Raw genomic sequence first — 17,031 nt, forward strand, 5'->3', positions numbered from 1 at the left:
GTCAAGATTAACTTCAGGCATCAGTGAACTTAAGGTAATAAATCACTGATGGCAATTTCACTCCCCCTTTCAGATATGATTAGAGGTGTTTGGGGGATAGTTGATACAAAACGCTGCTCAAAAATTGTAATGCACACCACTTGGATATGCAGAGAAAATGTGTTGTTGTTGTTTTTAGTTTTACACATGAGACCCCATCCTCTGGCTGGGGGAAATTTTTAAATACGTCTCTAACCCAGTTTAAGCCTAGTCTGATTTGATTATTTCAATAATCTCTTAAGGCAATAGTCTTCCTAAGGGTAGAAAGAAAGTTCAGTGTCTCAGTTTTCCTCTGCCTTCTCCTACTCAGCTCTGAAAGAAGGCAGTTGGGTGTATGAAATGGGAGGCAAGGAAGAGAGTGTGTAATGGAGAGACACAGAGACCTTGAGCATGGTATTTTTCTCTCCTGGATGATGTTGTCTTGTCCATCTGGCTGCTGTCTGTCTTGCCATCCATGGCTAGAGTCTCTAACTGGTCTTATTCTCCCAATTTGGTTACAGCCAGTTCACTCTCTGGCCAATTCAGTCTCACTTTGGCACCTGCCGGCCCTGAATGCTGAGGTTCCTGGCCGGTCTCTGCTGCTAAGAGACTTCCCTGTGCCTCAGCAGACTCCAGGCCAACTCCAACGCCCGGACCCCAATCACCTTGGGAAGCCCAGGGAAGCAAGTCCTCGGGCTCTGGCTCACGACAACACCGCACAACCAGAGGAATGAAGGTGTGTTCAGTGTAGGATGAGTTGGAGTTCTGCCTTTGTGAGCCTCAGAAGGGAGTCAGGACCGACAGACTCCTCCCTTTACCTCCCTCACAACCAGGGTCCTGCATCTACCCGCAGTCCAGAGAGTTGGAGTGGAGGCACACATCTGACCAACACACTCTTTCCTTCTCTTCCTCTCTCTCCCCTTCCCACTATCCTCCTCCAGGCCTGGGAAAGATGTAGGCTTTGCTTCTCTTTCTCCTACATTTCATCTCTGTCAAGAGCAGGGTTTTGCTGTCATGGATGGAAGGGTACTTTCTCCGCTATGGGATCCTCTGGGTTGAGTACCTGATATGTTAGAGGGCAAAAAACAAAAATATTTGGGAAACTGTCTCTCGGGATCATCGTCTGACTTGTAATGCTTTTATGTTGCCTTATCCCTGCTTTTCATGCCAGGAATTATATATTGTTCTGTTTTTCTCTTCATCATTTTTATAATAAATTCTTTTCCCCTGTCAGGCAGATTTGCTGTCTCAGATTGACTGGGCCAAAGGTCATGGACTCTGAAAGGTAGATGCATTAGTAATTTCCAAAAATGATACCACACACCCCCATTTCCATAGATAGATAGATAAATAGATGATAGATAGATATGGTTGGCTGTTCTTATATGTCAACATTACATGTTTAAGACAACATAGATGGGTGTGCAAAGCTATCATTTCATATGAAAATTTTGTTATGTAATATTTATTAAAAAGTGTTTCTGCTATGGTTTGTTTTTAACATATGACATCTATAGAAGATGATTTTAATGACTATCATTTCTGTGGCATTACCATGAAGAAAGACAAGTTCTTAATTTTATGGCAGATATGATAAACTTATGTGTTAACAAATATTTGTTTTACAGGTGACTGGAGTGAATGGAAAATTTATCCTGATAAGGAAACGTTGGGGGTGGGAAAAGTGTATGGGAGAATAATACAGCTGTCTTCAAATGTATAAGGGGTTTAGAAGTAGAGAAGCTAACTTTGTTACACATGACTCCAAGAGACAAATTTAAGATTAAGGAAGAAGTAAACGGGTAATACAATGTGGTTTGGCTTTCTAATAATCAAAGCTGTCTAAATATGGAGTGGGTTGGTGCCTGGAGATTCAATTATTATACAATAGGGATGGTTCAAGGTGGGCCATGTGACCATTTAGCGAGAATGTCATGTCAATTATTTAAGGATGTTAAGCTTGTTTCCAACACCCTGAATTTCTATACTTAGAATCTTCAAGTCTGAGAACTACAGAAGTTAAATAAAAGAATAAAAGAAAGATTCATAGGAGCATACATGGCACTGGCAGAAAAATTGACCATGGCCATTTGGTGATGATAATCACTCAGTAAATAGGAAAAAGTCCAAATTGCCTATTTAAAACAGAATCCAATTTTAAATTACAGATTATGGCAAAATTGGTGAAAGTAAGCCCATAGAAGAAAAACCAGAATGTTTTGGCAATGGATATTTCAAAGAATTGAAAGAAACTGAATACAACTGATTTCCTGGTTTGGTAAAACAAGAGAGAAAAGTCGTCACTAATAGGGATTCTATAAATAGGGAAAGAAAGAGTATAAGGTGCAAAGCTAAAATGGTGTTGCTGTTAAATTTAAGATGATGCCATTTTTGAAGATTTTACTTATTTTAGCAAGTCTCAAGACATCTCAGCTTATATCTTTATGGATTCTTTCCTGTCCTCCTTTAGTGTTCTGCCAAGAGAAATAACGGTAGAAAGGATAGATGTGTAACTGATAACTGTCAACAGGTAGTTAACCAAAAACAGGTAGACAGGTGTTAGGAAGAAGTGTGGAAGGAGAGGGCAATTTGAAGGCTATGGATAGGTAGCTGCATCATCGGTCATCCTTGTCATATGTCATGACCCATCAGAAAGAAGGCTGGGAAAGGGAAAGAGTCAAACTGGCCAGACAGGTCTCTAGTGCCTGGAAAGTCAGTGAGTTTGGCCAGCGCAGGAGGAAGCATGGCCAGTGCAGGAGGAAGTATACATGTCTCTGGGAGTGGAGGTCAGGAGAAAGGAAGTATATAGGCATCGAGCTTGTGGTGGGTACCAGCCACTGTGATAAAAACTGTATACTGTTAAGTTATGAATTCTTCACTTGTATCCTAATAAGAAAGTATTAATATTCTTTTTTTATATTTAACGAAAATGAAACTGAAGCTCAAAGAGCTTACGTATCCCAGGTCACACAGCTAGTAACTAGTCACTGGTATTTCAAATCCCAAAGCTCACAGTCTTTCCACTAGATCACACTAGCAAAATGTGCTTAGGTATGAGCAGATAAAGATAAGTGACAAGTGATACCAGGGGCAGGAGCCAGGTGGCAAAAATAAATCAAGCTGGAATGAATAAAAACAATGAGGCACGGGGTGGGGAGGGTAGAGACATAGGGAGGGCTGGAATGTCTAAGATTCACAGCCACTATTTGAGTCAATTTGAACTAAGCAAGAATTCTACCCAAGAGTCAGAAAGATACCAAACATGGAAGATGGTGGGGGGTTGAAAAAGCAAGGATGTTTTTAAAAAGGAACCCCACACAAAATACTCCTAAACATTTGGGTACTGTTACTACAGTCTTGTCTTTTATTAATTCTTCATTCTCCTTTATTAGGGGTTTCCATATGCTGAACTGAGGGGAAGAAGGAACTTTTGGCTTCCTCATATCATCCTTCATTCTTACTTGATCAGCACTATAATCTGTGATTATGAGCTCTTCAAGGTCAAACTGCAACAAGAGGTAAGAATTGAAATGGAAAGACTTTGGAGAGATTTCAGAAAGGAGTCACCACAGTGTTTCTTCTCAAATTTGGGGGATTCATTTTTCCATAGAATCCATGAATTTCCTCATCATGAGTAGTTCACAAGTCACCAGTATCATCTGAACAACAAGAAAGAGGAACAGAGGCAAAATGAGCAAGAGGAAAAATCCTGCCACTTTATAGGCTGCAGCTTGCGTGTCAGATTTAGCAATTTTTATCAACCGGAAGAAGCCCTTTTTGCATTTGGACAACAAAAGTCCTTGTTTAGTCATTTTCCAAGTGGAAGCATGAAAAAGAATGTCTTAAAACTAAACAAGTCAAAGGATATACTATGTGAGACACTCTCAAAGAATGCAGTAATTACCACAAATATAATAAACTACAATTATGTTCTCAGAAAGAGGTCTATTCAAAGAAGTCATTCGAATATGTGATAACGCATGACAGCAAAGTGAAGGCGGCGTTAGCAAGCGCTGTCAATATGCAAATGCTTTGTTGCTACCAGGCCATTCTGATATTGTTTATCAAATGGAATGAAACATTGGAAAAGAAATAGACTTCTCTTATTTCCCTAACACACAGCAAACGTCTCTATTTCCAGACACGTGAAATAGTCTCTTCCTTTATCTCAATACCTTGCTAATAACTAGACTCATCTTCTTTGGATTTTATTTTTAAGGGTAAAATTTTTCATAGTTACTAGATTTTATTACAATTTAAAAACAACTCATTTAGAAGTTTTGTATTACTGGGAAAGTAGAATTACCAGTTAGAAATTGCTGCTGGGGCGCCTGGGGTGGCGCAGTCGGTTAAGCGTCCGACTTCAGCCAGGTCACGATCTCGCGGTCCTTGAGTTCGAGCCCCGCGTCAGGCTCTGGGCTGATGGCTCGGAGCCTGGAGCCTGTTTCCGATTCTGTGTCTCCCTCTCTCTCTGCCCCTCCCCCGTTCATGCTCTGTCTCTCTCTGTCCCAAAAATAAATAAAAAAACGTTGAAAAAAAAATTAAAGAAAAAAAAAAAGAAATTGCTTTGCTGACCCAAGGAGTATATTTTCAGACATACCAATGCCAAATTAGCTCCTATGAAAACATCTAGGTGCACACATATGTACAAATACACACATATACATCTACCCGCACACTTTCTCTCTTTCCCCATCTTTCAGAGGAAATCCATAACATCTTTTACTAGCTGCCCATTATAATTTAGCTCCATATGATTGAAATATAAACTTAACCATTGTGTAAGATCTCCTACAGACATCATTTGAAAGCTTCAGGCTAAGGGCCCCGTGGCATATTTGTACAGATGTTACCTTTGCTGGCTTTTCACAAATGGCTCCATCAAAGCATAACATGTGACTCCCATAACTGAATGCTAGTAATATCACAAGGAAAAGGGGTTGTGTAACCATAACATTGCTGAGGCCCATGATTTTTGTGTTAGTGACTAAAGAAAACTCTTCTGTTTCCAGGAAAGTCGTCTCCTGGTTAGTCCTGGATTTGATTAGCGATCCCACTCATGGGTGGGTAAAGCCAGAGAGCACTCCGTGTGCCCAAGCATAGGCATCACTTAAAAGCAAGAGGAAGAAAGCAGTCTCGAGCTTGGACCTTAGCGACATCCGCATCCCACCCCTACAGAGGGGCAGACCCCGTGCTGTAAGTGCCAGCCACGTGAGACTCTTGAGGCATGTAAATGGGGGTGAGTGCACAGGTCCAGGAATAGGAAAGTGGAATCATATAGTAACAGTTTGTAAATGAGCACAGGAGAAAATTTTATATCCGGGCCATGGACTCCCCCTCCCAGATTTCCAGAGTCAATGTGAGGAGCACACAGGGCCATACAAGAGGAAAGCCAAAAACAAAACAAAATCTTAAAGCAACAACTCTCACATGCTCACAAGGGGCCCAGAACCTTCTAGAGGGAATCCATTTTGCCCAAAATTTGGGGTATTCCTCAAATCCAGGAACTATAGTTTCTTCGTATCCATTTGTCTGCCATAGCAAATTGAAATGTGCTAGCTTCAGAACCTTGTGGGAGCAACTTCCTTTGCATTACCCATTATGTCTGTCTCTGTCTGCCTCTCAGTTTCATTCAGTATTTGTGGAACACCTGTTATATTCCATACCTCTGTACTAGGTATTATGAGGACACCCCAGATGAATAAAACCTAGTCTCTGGCTTCATAGAACAGACTGCTTGGTAAGAGAGACAATCCTGTAGAGAACCAGTCTAATCCAGTCTAGTAAGAGAGATATATATTTTTATAACTGTTTATAGTACAATAAGGAGCAACTTGATTGCTTAGGAGAGGCGACAGATTTCAAGTAAAGAACATCAAATCCCTGGTTCCATCAAAGCTCAAACCCTGATGTGTAATATAGGGAAAATCACTAATATCTGTTGCTTTTTCTCAAAAATGGGAATGATCACACCCACCTTCCTTTTTCCCTCATTGTCTTTGGGATCAAATGAAATGTATTGACAGAGTCTTTAGAGATTGGACAGTGATTCACAGGCCTAGAAAAGCTAATATTAATTAATTTGTCTGTGCCCCACACTGTGTTAAATAATTTAAATATTTTCTGTTTTAATCTTCATAACAACCCAGAAGCTTAAGGAACATGCTTGAGTTCACAAACTGACTCCTAACCACACTGTTATACAATTTGTTCTCTGCTACTGATAAGCTCAATGACTTTGGACGACTCCTTTAACACTTTTGATTCTCAAATGTTTTCATCAGTAAAATAAAATTGGTCTCAATGAAATCGTCTTTTTTTAAATGTGGTGCATATAAAATGAGATCTACTCTTTTAACAATTGTTTAAGTACACAATACAGTATGGTTCACTATAGGTACAATGTTGTATAGCAAAGAGTAAGTATAGAACTTACTCTTCTTTCCTAACTGAAATTTTATGCCTGTTGAACTGCAGCTTCCCATTTCCCTCTTCCCCAGGCCCTGGCAATCACCATTCTACCTTCTGTTTCTATGATTTTCATCATTTCGGAGACCTTGTGTACATGGAATCATGCCATCTTAGTCCTTCTGTGACTGGCTTCTTCTACTTAGCATAACGTCCTCCAGGTTCATCCACGTTATCGCATATGGCATATGGTTGTCACGTATTTCCTTTTTTAAGGCTGAACAATATTCCATTGTGTGTATGTACCACATTTTCAAGAAAGTTTCTTAGACTGAACAGTACTAAATGCTACAGTAAAGGTTTATCTTTTAATGTATATTTTGGCGGGGGGGGGGGGAGAGCAGAGAGAGAAGAAGAGAGAGAATCCCAAGCAGGCTCCACTCTGTCAGCACAAAGCCTGACATGAGGCTAGATCTCACAAACCGTGAGATCATGACCTGAGCCAAAATCAAAAGTTGGACACTTAACCGACTAAGCCACCCAGGCGCCCCTACCTCCATGAGGTTTAAACGGTTTGGGGAGCACAGAGAAGTCCCTATTAGTCACGGGTTTATTGGTGTGACATAAACCCCAACTCATTACCCCACTTTTTTTTTTTAATTTTTTTTTTTAACGTTTTTTATTTTATTTTTGGGACAGAGAGAGACAGAGCATGAACGGGGGAGGGGCAGAGAGAGAGGGAGACACAGAATCGGAAACAGGCTCCAGGCTCCGAGCCATCAGCCCAGAGCCCGACGCGGGGCTCGAACTCACGGACCGCGAGATCGTGACCTGGCTGAAGTCGGACGCTTAACCGACTGCGCCACCCAGGCGCCCCGTCATTACCCCACTTTTGATGTGCCTGCTTGATCAGAGCATCCTTTTATGGTTTTACTGACACTCTGAGTCCTACTGGCAGCTAAGCCTTATTCATTGTTATCACCTTCCTGAGACCCATGCAGATGTTTGTTGAAATGACTAGATGAATAAGTGGGTAGCTGGATCATACCTGATAACCTGGCCAATGTTGGTCTTCATTATCTTTCTTTTTCTGATCCCTTCCTTACCTTCCTAAACTTCTGGACCAGGTAAAGTTCCCTTGCTATGTATCCCTATAACTTTTTGTACATTAATGTGATTGCCTATGGATGTTTGTCTCCTCTACCAGACTTTAAGTTTACTGAGATGAACACCATCTGTCATGTTTACCACTGTGGCTCCAATGCCTAGCTCATAGCAGGTAATCATTAAATATTTAAAAAGCAGTGAATGACTGAATGAATTTTCCAAAGCCCATCTTTTTCAGTGACCTAGTTTTTGGCCATCCAAAAATAAATTTTGCTCTTAAAAAACCTTACTGACCTGGTATTGCTGCTCTATTTAAGATAAAATACTTAGCATACTTTATTCAATACTTGTAAATATCAGAAGACTAGATATAAGTTATCCTTTTAAAATCTATTTTCATGATAAAATACATATACACACGCAAACACACCACATACACCAGACTGATAAAAGGATGGTTTTTAAGAACTGCCTCAAAGTTGCAAACTGAAGATGAATTATATTTTAGTCCAACTATCTGCAGATTCTATTTTAATATCTCGATACTAGATACCCCGAGAAACACTACAAGAATCTAAAGCATCAGAAGAAGTAAACAAAATTCAGTCTTGTTTACTAATGCAGGAGAAAAGAAAGAGACATTTCAGAAAGATCTTTAAAGATTTTAGTGTTTTCTAGATACCCTTGAGTTAAGCGGAATGTATCTGAAGCGGAGTATTGTTTAAGCCCCATGTTTTTACTAGAAAAAGCTAAATAACGTTAAATATTTGAATCGTGCAACCAAACTGCCCTTTATCTTATTCCCTGCCTATTCCATCATTCAAGGTCCAACCAGGAAAACAGAAGACGATACAAGGCATTCAAAACGCAAGGGTATTTGATGCAGAGTCCTGGTTGCACAGATGTTAGAATTGCCGAGAAGCTGGGGAGGAGTTGGAAAGGCAGATGGAGGGATTGACAATAGCAGGAAGCTGCAAACACTGCTCAGCTAAAGAGACAAAGGGAAGAGAGCCTGGTGCTGGAGCCTGAGGGCCGGGACACGTCACGGAAACTGGAACCAGGCAGGAGACAGCCACCACCAGCGAAGCCACCTATGGCAGAGATAGATGAGGACACAGAACTTAACTTTTTCCCCCTCCTGACCTCTGATGTGAGGAGTCAGCTCCTCTGTGACATGGAGAAGAGAAAGGGAAGGCCAAGGAAGCTGTGAGGGCACACAGCCCGGCCCGAAACCAGAGCTCCAGTCTCCTGGTGATGTGCTTATCTAGTTGCAGAGTCACGGAAACAAATATCAGGTTGACAATTGATTTCCCATTAATATTAACAAACTGACATTCTGATTTAAAATATTGTATTATTGCTCAAAAAAACCTCTTCTGGAACTGTTGTTCTTAAGTTCTTTTCTTTTATACTCATTTCACATTTAATGTTTCTGTTTCAAAAGACAACACTAACCTGCACATTATTATGTAAAAGACACATTACCAAAAAAAAAAAAAAAAAAAAAAAAAAGCACAACTATTCAATGTTAAGGATTATTCATAAGAGCAGAGGAAATCTGCCATGAGGAGAGGCATACTAACATTGAAAGAGCTAGAATACTAAAAAAAATTTCTGACAAATTTCTGATGTCAATAAGAATCATTTTGGAAAACAAAATCTTTTGTCTTTAATTTATTTTAGAAAAGGAGCATGTGCAAGTTGGGGAGAGGGGCAGAAGGAGAGAAAGAATCTGAAGCAGGCTCCACGCTCACCATGGAGCCAGACACAAGGCTGGATCCCTGGACCCTGGGATCATGACCTGAGCTGAAATCAAGAGCTGGACATTCAACCAACTGAACCGCCCAGGCACCCCAACAAAATCTTTTTTAAAGTATGCCTAAAGTCATCATTGTCAAAGAGGTCTTATAGAAATTTGGGGTACCTGGATGGCTCAGTTAGGCATCCTACTTCAGCTCAGGTTATGATCTCACAGTTCCTGGGTTCCTGAGTTCAAGCCCTGCATCAGGCTCTGTGCTGGTCAGCACAGAGATCTTCTGTCTCCCTCTTTCTCTCTGCCCCTCCCCCTCTCTCACATGTGCTCTATTTCTCTCTCAAGAGCAAACACTAAAAAAAAAAGTCTTACAAAAATTTAAATCACTTGACTATTCAGAAAACATATCTTGGAATATACAACTTGCACAAGACTTGCCCAGCTCATATTAAATATCCGTTTTGATAGGCTAGCTCAGTCACTCCGCTCACTCCAGACTTGCTCGTGACCAAATTTCTTTGGTCCGTGACCTCATCAGATCTTACAAGCCAAATGACGGCCAGGTGTTGCCATCACCGTTTGGGTGGGGTCTTTCCTACCCATGTAAACCATGGTACAGGTTGATCCTAAAGAATCTATCAGACGACCAGATTTGGTGTCAGTGCTTTCTCATTCCCCACTACAACTGACTCTTCCAATCTCAAGACCAATTTTCTTTTCAAAACAAAACAGAGCATGCGTTGTCATTAAAATCACCAGGAAGCCTGCCTAGACATGCCCAGTCCCCACTCTGCTGAGACGAGCTCAGTCTTGTGAGGCGTGTGAAATTCAGAGCTCTAAACCACTAGTGACCATTAAGGATTTTCTGGCAATTTTCATATGATTAGGAATGGCCAAACTGCAGCTGGGGAAATTACATTCTCACTCCTCCCAACCCCCCTGCGGTTTTAAATACATTAGATCTTTTCTGCTTTTCCTGCTTTAGAAAGGTAAATTAAGTAGTGCAGTTGTGCACTACTAACCAGCTACTGTACTCCTTCCCAGGAGGGCAGAGTAGAAGGGGAAGGAGTCTCATTAATTCAGCACAATTCTTAGCCATTACTTGCCCCTATCACAACAAACCAAGGAGCACGGTTTACCTGCTTAGAACCACTTCCCTCAGAAATTTTGACTACTTAGATGAGGTCAAGAACAAATCAATTTTTGTCCTAAAATGTGCCAAAATGCCTCAATAATATAGTTTCATTATTTAATGTACCTTTAAACAAAAGGGTGACTGGATGGCTCAGTCGGTTAAGCACCCAACTTCAGCTCAGGCCATGATCTCACAGTTCATGGGTTTGAGCCCTGCGTTCAGCTCTGTGCTGACAGCCCAGAGCCCAGAGTCTGGAGCCTGCTTCAGATTCTGTGTCTCCCTCTCTCTCTGCCCCTCTGCCCCTCCCCCATTCATGCATGTGTATGTGTGTGCGCTTTCTCTCTCTCTCTCAATCTCTCAAAAATAAACATTGAAAAAATTTAATATGCCTTTAAGCAGAAACAAAGGTGAGAAATGCACACCATGGATGAGAAAATACTCAGATATGTCAACATAGAGATCAGTTTTAAATCAGGCCAAATGATGAAAAGAAAATAGAACTGAGAGGAAAAATGAAAATTTTTACCCTAGAAGTAAACACAGATGTGCGTATCAGAAGATGTTCTTTCTACTAGTTTTAGAATGATCCCTACAAATTTTTCAACTTTGATAAAAATTGAAAACCCAAGGCAAAAAAACATAGGGGCTGTTATTATTTGTATCCTGTGGTCTCCCCCCTCTGCTTAAGGGTAGACAAAATTCTTTTGCACACTTTTCACAAACTTAATAAAACCAGACCCTGATCCCACATCAAGAAAATATTGTTACTGAAGTCACTACTATTTCTTAGTGGGCACCAGGCTTTGCATATACCTGACACACATACACTAATCTAAACTCTTCAGCATGAGTGATGATAACGATCGAGTAACTTGGACTTCCTACTGGCCAGTCTAGGTATGTGCAAAAGCCAATACCTCTGGCTACACCTGGATTAATGGCATATTTAACTGGGTTTGCTCTAGCTATGAAGCCTGGCTATATTTATTTTCCAAGGAGTCCCTGGTTACTGTACTGCAATCACAGTCATAATCAGACTCATCAGATGTCACCTAAGACAAACAGATTTGGCCCAAGCACCTATTGCACTGTATTGGCATAAGGATAAGCAATCGATGGAACCAAATGGATAATCTAGAAATAGATCCACCCATATCAGTTGTTTTTTGACAAATGTGGCTGGGTATTTCAATGGAAAAATGATTGCCTTTTCAATAAATACGTGACATCTATGTGAAGAAAAGAGAACTTCATCCTTCACTTCATACCATATATAAAAGTCAACTCAAACGTAAACCTTAATACTTATACTATAAAACTTCCAGAATTAACCATAGTAATATATTTTTTTCAAATGTGGGCTAAATAAACATTTATTAAGAAACCAAAAGCACAAACCATGAAAGAAAAAAAGTTGATGAATCTTGATCCTCACCAAAAATAAAAGCGTCTACTCTTCAAAAAATAGCCAAGAAATAAAAAAAAAAAAAAAAAAAGTCAGACTGTGGAACAAAATATTTGCAAAACACATATCTCATGAAGGACTGTGTCCAGAATATATAAAGAAAGCTTGCAAAACAATAATAAAACAAAAATCCAATTTAAAAATCTGCAAAAGAAAAAAATTAATTAAAAATAAAAATATGCAAAAGAGTTTGACACTTTATCAAAAAAAAGAGATAAGGATAAAAGCAACACATAAAAAGATGTTTGCCATCATTAGTCATTAGAGAAGTTCCTAAGAGCCACAATGAAAATCAAAATTCAAATGTGTAAGAATTTTCAAACAGTGGTGGTTGGACTGTTTGGTTGGTTATTCTCAAAAGAGAATAGCTGTTTAGAAAACACACGTCCACACAAAGACTTGTACTCAAATGTTCTTAGCAGCTTTTTTCAAGATAGCTGGGAAGTGGAAACAACCCAAACATCTACCAACAGGTAAACAGAATTTAGTAAATTCATGCAATGGACCACTACTGAGCAATAAAAAGGCAGAGAAACACTGATATATGTGAGATGGGAAAATCTGAAAATCATTATGCTGAATGAAAGAAACTAGACATCGAAAAACACATACTATATTTTTTTCATTTATATAATGTTCTAGAAAGTTGCAAACAAATCTAGAGTGACAAAAACAGATCAGTGCTTGTCTGGGGTAAGGGTAAAAGGAAATATGGACTGCAAAGGGGTGTAGAAATCTTCTGGCATGATGGAAATGTTCTGCATCATAATTGGAGCCATGATTTAATGAGTATGTGCATATATATGATTTCTTGTATATTGTAAAAACTCATCAAATTGTAAACCTTAAACGGATTTATTTTACATAAATTATGCTTCAATAAAAATGATTTTTAAAAAGCCCATTGTAAAGGGAGGCTTAAGTTAACATGATTAACTCAAGGTCTCCAAAGAAGTTTCTGAGTTTCAACCCAATAGGTTTCTCTTTTCTGAGTTGGGAAGATGTTACAGGATCAACACCCAAAAAGCTAATAGTCCAACTGCTACTTACAAAGGATTCCCTGAAAAGGGCAATACTCTTGATGAAAGCAACATCACTTCTGCATGAGGAGAAGGACAAAAGCAAAGTCTAGCAGCACATCGTCTTTCCCATACCGGTGGTGCAGCACCCACAATGGCTCCTGAGGCCCTGAGCTCAGCATGGCAGAAAGCGCCGCCTGTAAAAGGCTTCTGAAGCCCAAACAGTTCCACTATTCTGCAAGGTCGTCCCTCAAACATCCAAATATGCCAACCTAGAACTGCAGTACACTGCCATCATTTCGCTTTTGAGCGGTTGAAATCGAAGAACTTGCACAAGTCCAAAATTTGTCTCCTAAAATGGCCTCCATTTCAAGTCAATACTTCAGTAAGTTCAGTATTCTAGATGAAAGTGCACAAAAGAAATTCAGTACAGAGGTGCCCTAAAAGTTCTCTCCTTCTCTAAAATTAAGAGCAACTTTTCAAAACCTTCTTTTAAAAAATGAACTGCCTAACTTTGGTGCAGATATATAGAGATTTGGCTTTTCCATCTTTATGGTCTTTATGAAACCAAAACATCCTGATAGAAAACAAGTTAATTCAATTATTCAATTATTCATAAACTGGAACAGAGTTTCTAGATTTTCCTCCCAATTATCCAGAATTCTGTTATCCTAGGAGAGGAAAAGTATTCTAAATGATTTATTTTCACTTTAAGAAGAAAATGATTTATTTTCCCTTTAAGAGCAGCTTCTGTATATTGTAGATACAGTCTTGTAGCAATGTATCTTCTTAGTAAAATGCCCCACATTTAAGAGCATCTTCCTGCAGGATGTGGTTTGTTTTCCTAATCGTCCATCATAGTGATAACCCTCTCCTCCCCTGCTTCCCAGTGTGGTCCCCCGCATGGCTAAAATAATGCAGTTGAAGCAGTCTGTTGGCTGCAGGAGCCGTTTTGAAAACTTAGCAATTGGTCTAAGTTTTAGTTTAAGTAAAAATGACTTAAACATTGAAATGGTTTTCTTCTTACTATTTGAGGATCTAACTAGACTAGACTACAAAATGATTAGGGGTAAAGGAAGCACGCATTTTCTGTGAGGGAGAAAGACAGAGATGGAAGTTCTCGCACTGCCTGGATGAGGAAAGATGACAAGTGGTAGGAGATTGATGAGCTGGCCGGCATTCCCTGTTCTAGATTTGCAAACAAATCCTTAAAAAAGAAAGATTTTTGATTCAAAATTCAAGTAATAGCCACCTAGGGAGACATAAGGTGTGGTATGTATGCCCCCCAAAATGGAAAAAATAGTATGAAAGAATATTAAGTGAAAATGATTTGACAAGAGATAGAGATCAAGAAATGGTACTTCACAGGTCCAGAATATTTGAATTATTCATCTTCTTCTTTTAAATGTGTCGGTTGTAGTGAACTTCACCAGAGCTTTTCACACCAACGCTTTTTACACCAAAGTAATTAATGGTGCATTATACTGAGAATAAAAAGTAAAATTAATACCCTTTAAACAAAAGTGTGTTTTCCTTTAAATTATTATTTTTAAAAGAAAATAAATTAGATACTTAAATTAATGAATCTAACATCTTAAACAATTTAGCCACCCATGTGTCTATCAGTTCTTTTAATAAAACATGGAAATAAACATATTGTCCAGTAACAAAATAATAAGAAGGTGAGGGGAAAAGGAGCCCCTGGGTGGCTCAGTTAAGCATCCGACTTCAGCTCAGGTCATGATCTTACTGTTGGTGGGTTCAAGCCCCACGTCATCAGGCTCTGTGCTGACAGCTCAGAGCCTGGTGCCTGCTTCAGATTCTGTGTCTTCCTCTCTCTCTGCCCCTCTCCCCTCGTACTGTGTCTCTCTCTGTCTCTTGAAAATAAATAAAAGTTAAAGAAAAAAAATTTTTTAAAAAGAAGCAAAGTGGAAAAGCATAGACTGGACTGCAAACAAACAGCGTAAGTCTAAAAATGTCCCCTTGTAAAATTCAGAAGCTGGGCCAAACATCTGTTTGGCTGGCTAGTGGCCATCCTAAGCAATGATCCATGCCTTTTACTTCCTGGGAAAATAATTAAGCAGTAAATCCAACAGTTCCTTCCAGCTCCCCCAAGAGCTGAAAGTGCCAATGACTCAGGAGTTTGTTATAAAAAATTTTTTTAACTATGGACCTTGAGTAACAAGGCTGCTCAGAATCAGAAACAAGGCAGAGATGTAGGCATGGCACAGAGCCCAGCCCAGTGACTTGTGGGTTCTGTTTTTGGTGTTTGGGGTTGTCACGAAGCCTCCCCAAGGCCTGCATGAATGACCTACCATCGTAGGCTTCTCTCCTTTCTTTCAATCCTTCCTCTCCTCCAAAGGAATCTAGATGAAGCAGAGACCTGCAAGGACCAGTCCTGACTCTGTGAAGCCCAATTTCCTCTATGAAAACAAAACATGTGTCCACAGGAGCTGAGGACGTAAGAAGAACAAATTCATCTGCTTTTGCTTAGATTATCCTAATCAATAAGACAAAACACACCGATATAGTTCCAGCTCGTAAGAAAAGAAGGGAAGGAAGGCCACAGTTCTATGGTACCTAATTAAGCTTTCAGTGAGTAAAGTAGGGAAAGTCTCCTATCTATGCTATGCACTAGTATATTAGGGATGTTACTCCATTAATGCGTAATGTAAAAGAGAATTAAACCTGTTCAGAGAAAGATTTATTTTACATTATCATTTAATTACCAACAGGTCTCTATATTCAATTATAGGACTATCGTTTCATTAGGCACATGCGCTAAGATTTTCTAATTAAAACCTTCCCAGATAACCTGATGCTTCAGCAGATTTGATTAGCATTTTTATCTTTCTTTTCCTCATTGAAAGCAAAATAACCTATCTTTGTGTTTAAGTCAAAAATAGCAACCTTCTTCCTAGGTCTCTTTTGCACAGACACTATTCACCACAATTTCCTGCAGGTTGTCTCCAGGGACAATCTCACCTTGCACAATTCTTTTAGAGGAGGCTATGACTTTATGGAACAGAATACTGAGTCTCCCTGCACTAGTACGGGTTAAAAATTTAAAGGCTTTAGGGGCATCTGGGTGGCTCATTCAGTTGAGCATCTGACTTGATTTTGGCTCAGATCATGATCTCATGGTTCCTGAGATTGATCCCTGCATCTGTCAGTGCAAAGCCTGCCTGGGGTTCTCTCTCTCTCTCTCTCTCTCTCTCTCTCTCTCTTTCTCTTTCCCTCCCTCTTCTCTGCTTTTTCTCTTTCTGTCTCTCAGAATAAAAACAAATAAACATTAAAATAATTAAAGTACAAAATTAAAAGGCTTTGGAATCACCTCCACCACTAACCTGTTACACTTCTTGCAAATTACTTGATTTCTGCAACAGTTCCACATTTGTAAATTGGGGAGTGTTATGAGGAAAAAACAACAAAATACGTGACATATTTAGCCCAGCATCTGGCACATAGTAAGTGGGAATTTTTACTGTTGCTATGGTCATTTTCGTTGTTGCTGCTGTTACAAAGTATGGATAAGGAAAATATTCAGAGATATCAATTATGGTGTATGTTCTCAGGCAACTTAGTTTCTGAAAGTCTATACTATAAGCATCTTGCTCCATAGACTGATTGGCACCCATCCATTTAGTATTAAGGTTTGAGCAAGTTATTTGTTCTGGTTATTCTCTGATTGTACCACCTAGTCGTTTCTCTGCCCCTCCTGGCTCTGTTTTGTATCCCTGGGGACTGACCCACACAGTTTTCATCACTGGAGCTCTCCTGCCTCTGGCTTCTGGTTGGATCCAGCCAATATGAGGCATCAACTGGAAGTCTGAGAGTGAGAAGACAGGTCAGGAAGATCTTCCTTCACTGCCACCCTGGGGCCATTGTTCTAGCAAGGGTCACATTCCTCTGCACCCATCACCCAAGGCCCTTCCACATCTCCAGCTCTCGCTAGACTCTGCTAACGACCCTGTTTCTTCCCGTTGTTCCTTCAGACCCACAGTGGTGTTTGCTTCATCTCTTACTAGTACTTGGGTTCGGAACACTCCTCACTGGTTTATCTATACTTTGTAAATAGTCTCTTCATTAAATTCTCATTAGAACTTCATCCAAGTATGCTTCTGTT

General features: G+C 39.8%; 1 long non-coding RNA gene across 2 annotated transcripts in view; it reads left to right on the forward strand.

Moving 5' to 3' along the window:
• The first annotated feature begins 2,670 nt into the window (after positions 1-2,670).
• LOC131495112 (uncharacterized) overlaps positions 2,671-17,031 on the forward strand; it is an 80,688-nt gene continuing 66,327 nt past the window's right edge. For both annotated transcript variants that reach the window (XR_009253773.1, XR_009253772.1), the window contains exons 1-2: positions 2,671-3,536; positions 5,031-5,214. This is a non-coding gene — a long non-coding RNA (uncharacterized LOC131495112). The remainder of the gene's footprint in view (positions 3,537-5,030; positions 5,215-17,031) is intronic.

The sequence above is a fragment of the Neofelis nebulosa genome, chromosome 14 (assembly GCF_028018385.1).
Source record: "Neofelis nebulosa isolate mNeoNeb1 chromosome 14, mNeoNeb1.pri, whole genome shotgun sequence".
Taxonomy (NCBI): Eukaryota; Metazoa; Chordata; class Mammalia; order Carnivora; family Felidae; genus Neofelis; species Neofelis nebulosa.